The sequence below is a fragment of the Azolla caroliniana genome, unplaced genomic scaffold (assembly GCF_043228905.1).
Source record: "Azolla caroliniana isolate FFs.n. ecotype wild unplaced genomic scaffold, voAzoCaro1.0.p SCAF_11, whole genome shotgun sequence".
Taxonomy (NCBI): Eukaryota; Viridiplantae; Streptophyta; class Polypodiopsida; order Salviniales; family Salviniaceae; genus Azolla; species Azolla caroliniana.
The window spans coordinates 15,373,662-15,389,420 of record NW_028230446.1 but is presented as its reverse complement, the minus strand read 5'-3'; positions in this window follow the sequence as shown (position 1 = coordinate 15,389,420).

Sequence of the window (15,759 nt, the reverse complement as noted above, 5' to 3'; positions counted from 1 at the left end):
ATATCCTCTAAGAGAGAGAAGGGCCCCCCGGAGATTTCCGGAACCAGAGCACGTGCTGCTAACCGACGAGGGGGAGCCGGAGAGCTTTGAAGAAGCAAAGCATGACACCCAAAGCCGCAGGTGGTTGAGTGCCATGCAGGACGAGATGGATTCCCTGCATGAGAACCACACATATGAACTTGTGGAGTTGCCGAAAGGAAAGCGGGCACTTCGAAACAAGTGGGTGTTCAAGCTGAAACCGGGAGATGCCGGAAACCCCCCGAGATACAAAGCCAGGATCGTGGTGAAGGGGTTTCAGCAGAAGAAGGGCGTCGACTTCGACGAGATATTTGCCCCGGTAGTGAAGATGACCTCCATCCGGACGGTGCTGAGCATAGCGGCAAGCATGGACCTCGAGGTAGAACAGATGGACGTGAAGACGACATTCCTTCACGGTGACCTCGAAGAAGAGATCTACATGCAGCAACCGGAAGGATTTGAGAAGAAAGGGAAGGAGCACCTGGTATGCCGGTTGAAGAAGAGCCTTTACGGACTGAAGCAGGCTCCCCGGCAATGGTACCGGAAGTTCGACTCCTTCATGACCGACGAAGGGTACCTCAAAACGCAGTCCGACCACTGCGTGTTTGTGAAGAAGTTCGAAGGAGGAGACTCTCTAATACTCCTCCTGTACGTGGACGACATGTTGATCGTCGGACGGGACCAGGTCAAGATACGGATGCTGAAGAAGGCTCTTCACCGAACCTTCTCAATGAAGGACTTGGGTCCGGCGAGACAAATACTAGGGATGCACATAATTCGGGACCGGAGCAAGAAGCAGTTGTGGTTGTCACAAGAGAAGTACGTGACAAAGGTGCTTAAACGGTTCAACATGTCGGAAGCAAGACCGGTCGGATCGACCCTCCCGGCAAACTGCAAGTTGTCCAGCAAGCAAAGCCCCAAGACAAAGGCTGAGAAGGAGGACATGATGAAAGTGCCATATGCCTCTGCCGTCGGAAGCTTGATGTACGCAATGGTGTGTACAAGACCGGACATTGGATACGCAGTCGGAGTGGTGAGCCGGTACATGAGCAATCCTGGCAAAGAGCATTGGAACGCGGCCAAGTGGATACTCCGATACCTGAAGGGCACGGCAAACGTGTGCCTCCGATTCGGCTCCGGTAAGCCCGAACTCGACGGCTTTACCGATTCGGATATGTCGGCTGATGCAGATACCAGCCGGTCCACATCAGGGTATGTGATGACGTATGCAGGGGGAGCTGTTTCATGGCAGTCGAGGCTGCAGAAGACGGTTGCGTTGTCAACCACGGAGGCGGATTACATGGCGGCTGTTGAAGCCGGCAAGGAAATAATATGGATGAAGGACTTCATTAGAGAGCTCGGTATCCAGCAGGAGGAGTACCGACTCTACTGCGACAGTCAGAGTGCCATCCACCTTGCGAAGAACGCGGCCTATCACTCCCGGACGAAGCACATCCAGCGAAGATATCACTGGATCCGGGAAAGGATAGAAGACAAGGAGTTCGCGCTGACAAAGGTCCATACGGTCGAGAACGGGTCGGATATGCTGACCAAGGTGCTCACACCCGACAAGCTGGAAGCATGCCGGAAGAGGATCGGATTGGAGAGACATCCCATGCCGAAGTGAAGGGGGAGTTTGTTGGGATTACGGTCCCTTTCGGATGGGATGGTCGGATGTCAGAGATGAATGCCGACAAGCCCGGTTGCGGTTTCGGAACCGGATGATGAAGACCCCGGCTTCGGAGCCGGATGACGAATGTACCCGGAGAGAGATCCGGATGCGGGGACATATCTGTGAATATGTTTGCCAAGGGCCCTTGAGGCTATAGTTGTAAATAGCCCCAAAGTCATATGTGTATAAATATGACTTAGGGCAAACAGTTTTAATGGGGCTACTCATTTTTCTGTTTTTCCACTCAAGAGGAGTGAAGAGAGAGCAGCTATGAGAGAGATAGAGCGTGAGAGAGGAAGAGGTCGACGCCTCTGTGTATTTCCGCCGCCTGTGGCGAGGACAGCGAGCTCAAGGTCGTCGCTTTGCAGCTCGCCATTGTATACTTCTCTGTGCATAGTTTTGGTTCGGAGTCTTGTACTCCCGTGGTTTTTCCCGTACAGGGTTTTCCACGTTAAATCGTGTGTCCACTTATTTACTTCTGCATTTCCCATTTTCTGCAACAACGATTCGTGTGTTTCCTTGGTTGTGGCCGAGAGGTGAAGTTTGGAAAGTGTCGATTGATTTTTTTTCATCAACAGAGAATACGCAAGGTAGATTGTATTAACAAAGGAGAAAGATTCAACTAAATACAAGGTGGGAGGACGGTGCTTTATATAGTCACCCTCTCTCTTCATTAACTACAAGACTCATGGAGCATGGGGAATGTGAAAGCTCATAAGTTATGTGTCATAGAATATGATTCTATGACTCATACTAAATGCTAGAATACAAAGAGGTGACATAATGGTGACTCTTGACCGTTGGAGTGTCTATTCACTCTCAAGGTGAGTTCACACACTAGACCAAGTTGAGCTTGATTCTCAACATGCCCCCTCAAGCTCAAGTCAAGTCGGTTTCAGACGATATCCGAAATCCGCTTCGACTCGCGTTCCGGAGTCCGCGTCAACTCGCATTTATGCGGAGTTGTGGAATCCGTGCTCCAGCTTGCGTTGTGCATAGTTGCGAAGTTTGTGCTTTGGCTTGTGTCTTTCTTCGTGGCTTTGCGTGGTAGATCGGCTCTTCGCGGCTTCGTTGCGTGGTTGCGTAATCCACACATTATTGCGTAGTGTCTTCAGTACTCCCCCTCAAGCTTGGCAAATCAGGGATCATCAATCCGAGATCGGTCATGAAATGCCATAGCTTGTCAGCTCCTAAGGCTTTAGTGAAGATGTCGGCCGTTTGAAGATTGGTGCTAATATGTTGTAGGTCGACATCGCCAACTAGAACGCGCTCTCGGATGAAGTGATAGTGCACTTCGATGTGCTTGTCCCCGCGTGGAACACCGGGTTCCGAGCCAGATAGATATTGCTCATGTTGTCGCAATAAAGGGAAGTCGGATCCTTGATGGGTACGCCCAGATCCTTCAAAATCCTCTTGAGCCATATGGCTTCACACGCAGCTACGGTTGTGCCCCTGTATTCCGCCTCCGTACTCGAAAGAGCGACGGTAGGTTGGTTCTTGCTACTCCAGTATATTGCTCCGATGCCGAGGGAGAAAACAAATACGGAGGCTGATCTTCTATCGGCTTTGTAGCCGGCCCAATCGGCGTCAGTGTACCCCTCGAGTCGTATTGGCATCACGGTCTTGTAGAGGATGTCGTAATCCATTGTGCCACTAATGTACCGTAGAACTCGCTTAGCGCAATCCAAGTGAGTATCACGCGGTGTTTGCATGAATTGACTAAGAAGACCGACCGGATAACTGAGATCGGGTCGAGTGATCGTGAAGTAGATGAGACTCGCGATGAGTTGCCGATACTGAGTTAGCTCACACGCTTTGGTGCCGGAGTTCGCATCTAGTTTGAGATTACGATCGAGCGGGGTTGCCACGGATTTACACTCAGCCATACCGAACTTGTATAACAAGTTGAGGATGTAGTGCCGTTGAGAAGAAATCATGATGACGGCCGGAGTCCGAATTACCTCGATGCCGAGGAAGTAGTGGAGTTCCTCCATGTCCGCCATCTCGAACTTGTCGGAAAGGAGGGATTTGACCTTATTGATTTCGACGAGATGCTCACCTCCAATGACTAGGTCATCCACATATAAGATGATGACGATAGGACTAGCGAAATTGCTTTGTATGTAGAGGGAGTTGTCCGATTTTGACATACGGAAGCCGATTTGATGAAGATATTGCGTTATCTTCGAATGCCAAGCACGCGGTGCTTGCTTAAGGCCGTAGGGGGGCTTCTTGAGTCGGCATACAACTTTCGGAAGGGTGCTTGAGTTGAAGCCGGGTGGTTGTATCATGTACACCTCCTCTTCTAATTCGCCTTGTAGAAAGGCGTTCTTGAAGTCCATTTGATGGAGGTGCCACCCTTTTGCCGCGGCTAGCGCAATTACGGTCCGCACCGTCGTCATCTTTGCCACCGGGGACTAGGTTTCTTCGTAGTCGACGCCATGCGTCTGAGCGTATCCTTTCGCTACGAGTCGAGCTTTGTAGCGGTTTACGAAGCCATCGGCGTTATACTTCACCTTGTAGATCCATCTGCATCCGATCGCCTTTTTGTGTGGTGAGATGAGAACGAGATCCCACGTCTCATTCTTGCGTAGTGCCTGCATCTCCTCGTTCATGGCTTCGATCCATCGCGGATCCTTGGTTGCTTCGGAGAATGTTTCCGGCTCCCGTACTGTTGCTACCTTCATAATAAAGGCGTAATGGTACGCCATATAATCGTTGTAGCCGAATCAGCTTACGAGGTTCTTTTCACAAGTGGATCGGCGGAGCTTTTCATTTGCAAAGATGACGGCTTTCTTAGGTCCGATAGGTACATCGAAGCTGCCGAACTCACTGTCGAGTGAGTGAGTCGATTCATCGTTGTCGAAGCGATCGTCTTCATATTCCGCCATTTTCGCTTTGCCTCTGTCCATCTTCGGGCTAGGCCGTGATGTGCTTTGATCGCTTAAAGGCCCTTGTGGTCCGCTTAGTCGGGTCGTGATCGGACTTTCTTCGATCTTGCGCATAGGGCGATCTTCATCCTCGATCTCTTGTTCGGCAAATTCCGGGTCGAGTGGAGTTGGAGGCGAAGTTGTCTCTGGTGCGTACCAGGATATGGACTCGTCAAAAAAGACGTCTCGACTTACTTGAGATTTTCAAGTTGAGGGGTTGTAGCACTTGTACCCCTTTTGTTCGAGTGAGTATCCTACGAGCATACATTTCTTCGACTTCGGGTGAAGCTTTTGACGCTTCTCGTCGAGGATGTGCACGTACGTTATCACTCAAGACATTTTTAATGTAATTTTGCTTACCTTCTTTTCCGAACGGAACATTGCCGATGTGTCGAATCGGGTGCGTAGTGTCATCTCCGGTTTCGACATAACTGGGTCGCTCCGGCTCTCGAAGTTCGAGAAACCATTCTTTATGAGATGTCATATGGTTTAGGGCATTAGTTGAGGTAGAGGCCGACATAGAGTTTGCTCTATGTTTCATTATGAACATTCCACCACGGTCGGAGTTGCGTGCATACATTCCGCCACGATCTTCGTAGTCGGAGTTGTTCCCGTACATTCCGCTATACATTTCGTAGTCGGAGTAATTCGTGAGTTGTCGGCTTGTGGAAGCCGATTCACGCATCTTCTTTCGGCACTCTTCTTCGTGGTGGCCGAGCTTTCCGCAATATCCGCATTCGGTTGCGTTTTGACGGCTCGGGCCGGAGTGGAAGCTCCCCCTTCTTGCGAAGGTTCTTCGTTGTGTATGGAATGAACAAAGCCGTCAATGCGGAAGAGATCCACAGTATGAATCTGTGAGGAAGAAAATACCTGAGTATGAGAGAGGCAAGAACAAAATACGTACATGGAGAGAGAGAGAGAGAGAGAGAGAGGCAAAAAGCATATATCTATATTCATAAAAGGGCAACCGTTACAACAACGAACAACAACTTTACAAAAGGTTACAAAGTCACTTTATATAGTGACTCACATAGGGCAACTGCCCTTTATGTTATTTACAGAAATAGCCCGAACTTGGGCTCTCTAAGAGAATAGTGTGAATACGTCCATTATAAATTTGTATTCGACACTCCCCCGTAATGGGCGTATACATGGGTTATCTAAAAAATACAGGTATAGGCATAGGTTCTCGAACAGGTCGGTTTTGTTCGAATCGGCCTGATCCGTAGACAGAAGACCGAACTAGTCGGGTCGAAAAAGCTGAAGCCGATCGTCAGTGAACCGATGTCTGTTGTCCGAAACCATCTTGCACTATGTCCGGCTTCAATCAGACCGATATGTTGTTATGCCCATCTGTTGCCGAAGAGACCGGAACCGGTCTGCCGAAAGACACTTGGTCATTCCATCTGCGACATTGTCGGTTGTGGATATCTTCTCTAAACCGATTTTCCCGGAAATGACGCAGTCCCGAACGAAGTGATATTGAACTTCGATATGCTTGGAGGTGTTGTGATGAAACGGATTTTTCGATAAAGCAACAACACTCTGACTGTCGTTGTAGACAACTGGAGCCGAGTCGGAGTCGACTTGTCGAAACGTGTGCGCCAGCCAATCGAGCCATAAAGCTTCTTTCGTTGCGTCGGAGGCAGCTACATATTCTACTTCGGTCGTTGAGGTGGTTGTGCACTCCTGAAGTTTCGACTTCCACGAGATTGCTCCATTGCCGAATTTAAAGCAATATCCGGTTGTTGACTTGCGACTGTCCACACAGCCGGCGAAGTCCGAGTCGGTGTAACCGGCTACGCCTGAAGTTGAGTTCGGACCGAAAAGGATGTCATGGTCTTTTGTGCCAGCTAAATATCTGAACACATGCTTGACTGCGTTCAAGTGCGATCGGCCGGGATTGTGCATAAATCTGCTGATGACTCCTACGACGTGAGAAATATCAGGCCGTGTCGTGACCATCACGTACATCAGAGAGCCTACTGCTGGTGCATACAGTACTGACTTCATGTCTTCCCTCTCCGGACCGGATGTCGAGCAGTCTCGCTGAGAAAGCTGAAGATGAACGGGGAGCGAGGGCGAAGCAGACTTGGCCGATTGCATGTTGAAGCGTTCCAAGACACGTCCGATGTAGTCGGTTTGAGACAGAAAAAGCTATCTTTTGGCGCAATTCCGACTAATCTTCATTCCGAGTATGTGTCTTGCCGGACCGAGGTCCTTCATGGCAAACTTCAATCGCAGTTTCCGAACGAGTTCGGTGAGCTCTCCGGTATGCCGACCGGAGAGTAGCATGTCGTCCACGTAGATGATGAGGAAGACGGGAGAACCGTCTTGAGCTGTTTTGGTGAAGAGGCAGTGGTCCTCATCGCTCTTGGAGAAGCCGACCAGCTGGATGAAATCGTCGAACTTCTTGTACCACTATCGGGGTGCCTGTTTCAGGCCGTAAAGACTCTTCTTGAGTCGGCAGACTAGATGTTCCTGACCGGTGGCCACAAAGCCTTTCGGTTGCTCCATGTAGATTTCCTCCTTTAGATCACCGTGGAGGAATGTCGTTTTCACATCTAGTTGAATCAGCTCCAAATTGTCGGCAACCACAACACCGAGCATGAAACGAAGGGTTGTCATTTTCACCACTGGTGAAAAGATTTCGTCGAACTCGACGCCATATTCCTGTTGAAATCCCTTCGCAACTAATCTGGCCTTGTACTTTGGGGTGGTCGAGTCGGACGTCTCCTTTAGTCTATAGACCCACTTGCAAGGAAGAGCACGTCGATTCTTCGGTAAGTCGACCAGATCCCAAGTCTTGTTGGCGCGGATGGAGTGCATTTCCGACTCCATTACCAGATGCCAGGTGGCTGAATCGGGAGCTGCCGATGCTTCTTCGTAGGACGTCGGTTCGCCGGCGTCGGTGAAGAAAATTCCGGGAGAGTACCTCTCCGGAGGTTGCGACAGTCTCTCGGATCTTCGAGGTATGACTGGACTGGTCGCACCGGGTGGCGATGTCGGATGGTCGGAAGCCGAGCCATTCGGCTGTGCTGAATCTGTGGATTCGGTGTGAGAGACGTCGGTTACCCGTGAAACCGGTCTCATGTTGTGTGTTGGGCCGTCATGAAGGGTTGGCACTTCGGAAAATATTACCCTTCGGACTTCAATAGGCCTTTCGGCCATTTTGTGCATAGTTGACTCGTTGAACACGACGTCCGAACTTCGGACGATTTTCCTGTGCTCGGGGTCCTAGAGTCGGTATCCGATCTCGCCGTCGGGTCCATACCCGAGGAAAACGCATTTCCTTGATCTTGGTTCAAGTTTTCGGCGGTCGTCTTTCGGTATGAGGGCGTATGCCTTGCAACTGAAAATCCTCAGCTTATCATAATTCGGCTTTCTGTTGGTCCATATTTCCTAAGGTATCTTAAGTCCTAGAGGTCTACTTGGCGACATATTGATTATGTGTACTGCCGTGAGTAGAGCCTCTGCCCAGAAGCCATCCGACAGTCCGGAGTGTTGGAGCATGCATACAACGCGTTCTTGAATCGTTCGATTCATGCGTTCTGCTCCGGACTATATGGTGCCGTATATTCACGTCTAATGCCGCGTTCTCGGCAAGATTTGACGAATTCATCATATTTGAACTCACCTCCATTGTCGGTTCGGAGACACTTTAGTTTCCGACCGGTCTGGTTTTCGACCATTGCGAGCCAATTTGAGAAGATTGAGAACACCCGATCTTTGGTTCTGATGGGGTAAGCCCACACCTTCCGAGTCGAGTCGTCAATGAAACTAACGAAGTACGAGGCACCACCGAGTGACTGATGTGGCATCGGGCCACAGACGTCCGAGTGGACCAAATCGAGCAGGCTCGACTCTCTTGGTGTTGATGTCGGGTGTGATGCGGCTACCTGTTTGCCGTATTGGCAATGCTCGCAAAACTGATGGTCCGAGAAGGAGAGTTTCGGGATGTATTCGGCTCTAGATAGGTGCGTGATGCCGGCCTTGCTGAGGTGTCCAAGTCGTCCATGCCATAAGGATGACACAGGGATATCTACCAGAAATAAGTCACCCTCTCTGAGTGTGACATACAAAGGGTACAATGAGTGTACCTTTGGTCCTCTAGCAAGCAGGAGGTTCCCTCTATGGAGTGTCCACCCTCCTGATGAGAAACCAGCACGGATGCCAGCTTCATCAAGTTGTCCGATTGAGATCAAGGGTCGTGAGAGCTCAGGAACGTGTCGGACGTTGTGTAGTACGAGTGTAGAGCCACCCGGAAGGTTGAGCTCTACGGTGCCGATTCCGATGATAGCACAGTGCTGCGAATTTCCGACTTGAACTGAGTCAGAGTGCCGGTCCGAATATTGCCGAAACTGTAATCGGTGAGGTGTCACGTGATACGACGCACCCGAGTCCAGAAGCCATGTGCTCGATTCCTCAGTCGTAAGCAGAACTTCTTATTCGACTGGATTCTCTATGGACAATATGTTCGGGTCGGTCGTCAATATCTCGGCTGAAGAGCCGACGTAGTTGACTACCTCATGCCGGTTACTCCTCTGATCAGCTCTCTGAGCTTTGTCTGTCTTTGACTTGAGTACCCGACAGTCGGCCTTGATGTGTCCTGGTTTCTTGCAGTAGTTGCAGATTCGGGTTTCTCGGGACTTGCTGCGGCTTCGTTGATTTGTCGGCGGTCGGGAAGAACTTCTTCCCCGGTTGTTCGATCGGTCGGTCGAACCTTGTACTAAATAGGCTTCTTCTGTCGAGTCTTTGGTGAAAGACTTTCTCCGAGCTGCTTCAGTCAGGATTGCACTTGTGACTTCGGAGTACTTGATGGCAGTCGTAGAAGCGTTGCACACAGTTGTAACGAAGGTTTCCCAAGAGGAGGGGAGATTGCTCATGAGTATCATAGCTCTGAGTTTATCCTCGATTGTCGTCCCCTGTGACGAGATTTGGGAGCTCAAACTTTCATACTTGTTAAGGTGTGCCTGAACCGAATCGGAGTCTTTCATCCGCAAGTTGTAGAGGCGCCGGATCAAATACATCTTCGTTGAGGCGACCTTTTCGTAGGTTTCCGACAGCTTCTTCCAAAGTTCGAAGGCTATCGTGCACGATAGCACTGTGAAGTACACTGACTCCGACAGGTGCATCCGAATCGTGGCGCAAACGATTCTGTCCAGCTTCTGCCACTCTTTTGCCTTGTATATTTCTGGAGCAGTTTCATTCTCAATCGAATCGATCTGACCCTTGACTATAAGATAGTCCTGCATTTGCTCCTTCCAAAAATTGAAGTTCGAACTCTCGAACCTCCTTAGACTCATTTCCAATGAGCCCGATGTTGATGCCATCAGATTTAGTTTCGGTTGACGAAGCTCGGTTCGGAGTTGACTACGAACCTTGTTGGAGTGTAGCCGGTCGGCTCACCCGATATCGTTCTAGTCGGATTTGAACCCGAGTCGGTTCGGCTTCGGATATATGTATTGTTGAACTTGCTCGAATTGACTCCGGTAACTTGAGGGACAGAACCGACTGGTCTTCCCGAATGTTGCCGAGTCGGAGTGAGCCCGGTTCACTTCCGAATATATATGCCAAATACTGATTATTGAAACCGATTGTCTGGACCGATTCTGCTTCAGGTGACTGCAGCGACGAGAGAGACGGATCCAATTGATCCTCCCGAATGTCAATCAGCCGGATGAAGCACGAATTGGGGTTGTTGTCTTGAGACCGATCTGCACCGAGTGGTTACAACGGGCGGCGAGCAGCGTTCGATGACCTGTTCGGATGCCGTTTAACGGAGTGGAGCACGATTGTGTCAATGTTGCACAGGGGGATTTCACCTCAAGCGGTTACGATCATAAGGAACAGAGTACAGCCGGTTGGCTTACTCCAAGCGAAGATGATCTAACGCGATGAGATGCAAGCCTCGTTTTTCTTCTTCTTCTCTCTTCTCTGTTTCTTCAAATACAAAGCAAAAAGAAACAAAATGTTGTGATCCAAAGATTCGAATGGCAGCCGGCAACGGGATGAAGGACATCCAAGCTCTGATACCAAATGTAGGGAATGAACAAAGCCGTCAGTGCGGAAGAGATCACACAATATGAATCTGTGAGGAAGAAAATACCTGAGTATGAGAGAGGCAAGAACAAAATACGTATATGGAGAGAGAGAGAGAGAGAGGCACAAAGCATATATCTATATTCATAAAAGGGCAACCGTTACAACAATGAACAACAACTTTACAAAAGGTTACAAAGTCACTTTATATAGTGACTCACATAGGGCAACTGCCCTTTATGTTATTTACAGAAATAGCCCGAACTTGGGCTCTCTAAGAGAATAGTGTGAATATGTCCATTATAAATTTGTATTCGACACGTTGGCTTCCGTTTTGCGGCCGAAATTGGGAATTGTTATCATAGGTCGGACCTCGTCCGCCTTGTCCTTAGCCGAATCGGCCTCTCGACTGTCTGTGTCCTCTTCCTCCGTTCGAGTGCTTGTAGAGCATGCGGCCTTCCGACTCATTGCTCCTTGTACGCACGTGGTTTTCTTCAACCAATAACATTGATTGGAGCTCGAAGAAGGAGAGAGATTTCTCCCGTGCTAGAACGGCGGTTCGCATCGCACCGAACTATGGTGCGAGGCCGCAGAGGCATATTTGAACCATCTCATCATCATCGATATTTACGCTTATTGAGCCGAGCGAATCGCAAAGCTCCTTGATCTTCGAGGTGTATGTGGTAATGGACATGTCCCTTTGTTGAATGTGGTTCAACTCTTGGCGGAGTTGAAGCCTTCTTGCGGTTGTGTTCGCCGCGAAAATCTTTCGTAGATTTTCCCATGCCTCCTTCGGCGTCTTGGCTTCGCGGATGTAGCCAAGCATGTGATCGTGAACACATGTCGCCAAGCAATACATCACGCGGCTTGCTCCCATGTCGCGTATCCGGGAGCCGCTTCAGCGGGTCGGTCTTCATGCGCTCCTTTGATGTAGCTCCAATAGCCTTGTCCGACAAGGTATTGGTGCATCTTGTACTCCCATGATACGAAGTTGTTTTGATCCAACTTCTTGGTAGGGAGAGCGCTCCCCATTTGAGTATTCATTATGTCGATTCTTCTTCTTCTTCTTCTCTCTTCGAATGCGAGCTATGTAGCGAAGTTACGATAGTATTGAGCCGGTTCTTAGTCGTCGGCGTGGAGCACAACACACGATCACGATGAGGCGAATGGGCTAGATCGAGCTAACAACCTCGCTCTGATACCATGTAAAGAATCAGATATGATTCTTGTGAAGCGGAAGAGATGTGAGTTATGTGTGTGTATGAGAGAGAGAGAGTGAGAGAGAGAGACAAAGAATAACACAAAGAATACGCAAGGTAGATTGTATTAACAAAGGAGAAAGACTCAACTAAATACAAGGTGGGAGGAGGGTGCTTTATATAGTCACCCTCTCTCTTCAGTAACTACAAGACTCATGGAGCATGGGGAATGTGAAAGCTCATAAGTTATGTGTCATAGAATATGATTCTATGACTCATACTAAATGCTAGAATACAAAGAGGTGACATAATGGTGACTCTTGACCGTTGGAGTGTCTATTCACTCTCAAGGTGAGTTCACACACTAGACTAAGTTGAGCTTGATTCTCAACACTTTAAGAAATGTGTTTTGCATGTACGGAGGCAATGTAACCAAAAATTTGGCCTAAGGTTGGTTTTGAATGTTGTTCACTTCGTGTTGATAATCGGTAGTGCTTGGCTCAATCTTGAACTAAACCATTAGACCATTTTAAACAGTTTGGCAGTCAGGTTTAAACTTGAGTTTCCTTAATTGGTTTGAGATAGGTTTCAGACAGCTCAAGCTAAATCAAACCGGTTAAAGCTTAATCGCTTGGCTAAACCGATTCCTTAAACCTAGTTAGCCTTAACTAGTTTAGGAACAAGTTCTGTTCAAGTTCGGAAACTCCCAAACTGGTTAAAGCTTAACCCGTTGTCGTGAAGAATTTCGGCCAGAGGCGGAAACCGGGAAACATTGGCTACATCGGCGGGGTGCAGCATGTGTGTGCTCACCCTTGTACATTTAGTGTGAATAACGAGGGCGCCTTTATGCGCCGAAGAGTAGTCAAGTCGGGACAGACGATCCCATGTAAGTTGGGATTTATCCCACATTGTAACGCATCCCTCTCCTTGTTCTATAAAAGGAAGGGAGCGCCCTTTGTGAAAGGGTTGCCCATTTTTCGTTAGAGGGTATACCGTTAGATTTAGGGTTAGTTATTCTTCTTCTTCTTCTTCTCCCCCTTCGTGTTCGCTTAGGGTTGGCTTCAGCTCGTCTCCTGCGCAAGACCCCGCTCGGCGCGACAAGCCCGTGAGCTCCCGACCTGCGGCTTGGCAGCCGACGACTACTGTAACCTACCTTGGTCCGGCTCGAAGCCGCGAGTGTATTCCTCCTTTTATATATATACATTTGCGTCTGTCTGTGTATATTGGTGTCTCTGTTGGTGTCGGGCACTTCCCCTTTTCCTGCGTTTCCTGTACATAAGGGCGTGAGTCGGGTCGGCCTGTGTGTGTGTGTGTGTGTGCGCATGAGTCGACGTCAAGTGCGCGCTCCTTCTCTTTCTCTCTCTCCCTTCGGTTGCTTCCGGTGTTCTTCTAGGATGCCCCGGAAACGGTGAAGCCACGACTTCCTACGCACCGTCACTCCCTAGTCCAAGACCCCCGTGGTCCCGCCTTTCTCCACGCACGCGCGTAGTAACACGACATCTTTGGTGAACCCGACGTGAAAGGCGGCAAGGGAGGATGAAGTCGGAAGACGACAACCTCGCGGAGATGGTGGCCGAAGTGGTGTTGGAGTCAGCACGAGTGGTGATGAGGCAAGAAGCAGCGCAACAAGCGATTGAGCGAGTGGTCAAAAGAGTCGGCCATTTCAACGGGGACAAAGTCCCATCTTACTTGGAAGCCTACAACGCGGAAATGGAGGAGCGCGGCGTAGACGAGGCGTTGAGGCTGGAGTTCTTCTATCGGGTCGTAGTTGTTCGGATGCATGCGGAAGTAAAAGAGCTCCGTGAGGCTCATAGTTCGTGGGAGGCCTTCGAAGAGGCGCTCCTGAAGGCATACAGAGACGGCGGAAGAACCGGGGATGACACAACTTCGACCAGCGGGTAGCATCGGTAAAGACCCACCGAGGCGCGACCAAGGCGTTCCGAGAGTTCGAGCGACGGCTTGCTCAGCTCCTGGAGCGGGAACAAGGTTTGGTGGGGGCGGACAAGGTCCTATTGTTCGTCAGGTCGATCGACCGAGCGGAACGGGAGGTCATCGGGATTGAGCTCGAAGACGATGACGAGGCGAATGGGCTTACGAAGGACTGGTCGAAGGTCAGAAGGGTGTGCCAACGGCTAGATGATGAGCGAGCCGAGAAGGCTAAGAGGAAGGCGCGCGATGGCATGCCATCACAGCAGGAAGAGGCGGAACGGCAAAGGGAGTTGGCAAGGGTCAGCGTTGAAGCCCGGATTGCGGAGGCGTACGCAGCTCTCGAGGCGATGCTCGAGGAAGAGGAAAGACCGAGGCCGCAAGCCGAGACTGAGGAGACGGACTTGCCCCACGCGATGGCGGAAGATTGGTACCACGGTACCACGGGAGAGGGTGCAGAACAAAACGCCCTCTCGACTTGCGGAGATAGAACGGCCAAGGACGAGGCTGAGATACAGATCGCGGAACCGGATAGTTGGGGCCAGCGGTTTCGGGCGTGTCAGCCCGAAACCCCGGAAATCGGGGAAGCAAGCCCAGGCGGGGCTTGCACGATCGGTAAGGAGACGACCGCCGACCGCGATCGGTGGCTACGGACAAGGGCGTAAAACGGATGGGCAAATCTTTGCGTCTTCTCACGCTTGCTCCCGAGACGACGACAGTCGGGCCCGAGTGCCCACATAAGTCCCAAGAGGAGGAAAGCGGCCGCGAGAGACCAAGAATCACCGGCGAGACGATACAGGGAAGGAGCGGACGAAAGCCCACGGACCCGATTCCGGAGAACTCGGCATTCGGGCCCGTATGCCCATGTAAGACCGAGGAGATGGATGGCAGTACCGAGGAGTCCTGGCACGATGCCAACGAAGATGGATGGGAGATGGCCAGCGAAAGGGTCGACGAGGAGACCAAGGAACGACCCGACCGGGTACCGAACCACGCGACGCTCCGATACGGGTGGAGCGTGATCCGGTCGTGGATAATTCGATCGGGGCCGGATTCGGCATAAAGGTGCCGATACGGGAGAGGGTGCAGGACGAGCTGCCCTCTTTTACATGGGGAGAAAGACCAACCGGGCGAAGGTCGAGAGTTGGAAGGAGGGTGATCAAAGGTTCGGAAAGAGTCTGGCAAGATCGGCATCAGAGCCGAAACTCCGGACATTGAAGAATCAAGCTCAGGCGGGCTTGATTGATCACAGAGCGGATGCTATCCACCGACACCACAAAAAGGGGCGGTGGCCCGGACGAGTCGTCGAAAGACGTTGTAAAATCGGTTACCCCACGTCCTATCTGGAGACTTTGGCAGTTTGGCCGACGTGGCAACATAAGACCGAGGGAGAGAGATGGAAGATGGAGGCGGGATCGCAACAAGGAGAGCGACGACGAGTTCGGGAGAAGTACAGGAGAATGGAAGCCGGTCCTATGGAGTTCCTTACACCGATCCGGCTGTCGGCCCGAGTGCCGGCGTGAGTCCTATAGGAGAGGTCGGTGGCGACAGGAGATCAAGACCCGGCAATCCGGTGAAGGACGAACGGACCCGGACGAGAACCGGGCGAAACGGACTTCCGGAAAACCGTTCCGGGAGGGAGGGAGAGAGCAGGCCTACGAAGAGGCCGGGAACACGGTACGTCGGTACCACAGGAGAGGGTGTGGGGCGAGCCACCCTCTCGACTTACGAAAGAAGGAAGACCCAGGATAAGGGTCAGAGATATGGCAAGCCCGAGGAGGATCCTTCACACCGGTTCTATAGAAACCGGCGGTCGGCCCGAGAGCCATCGGTCGGCCTAAAGTGACGAACGGTGGCGGCGAGGGGATGAAGGCAAAGGGCTACGGATAGGTGGTCTAGGGAGATCCTCACATCGATCCGACGGTCGGCCCGAGAGTCGACGTGAGTCCTATAGGAAAGGACGGTGGCGGCA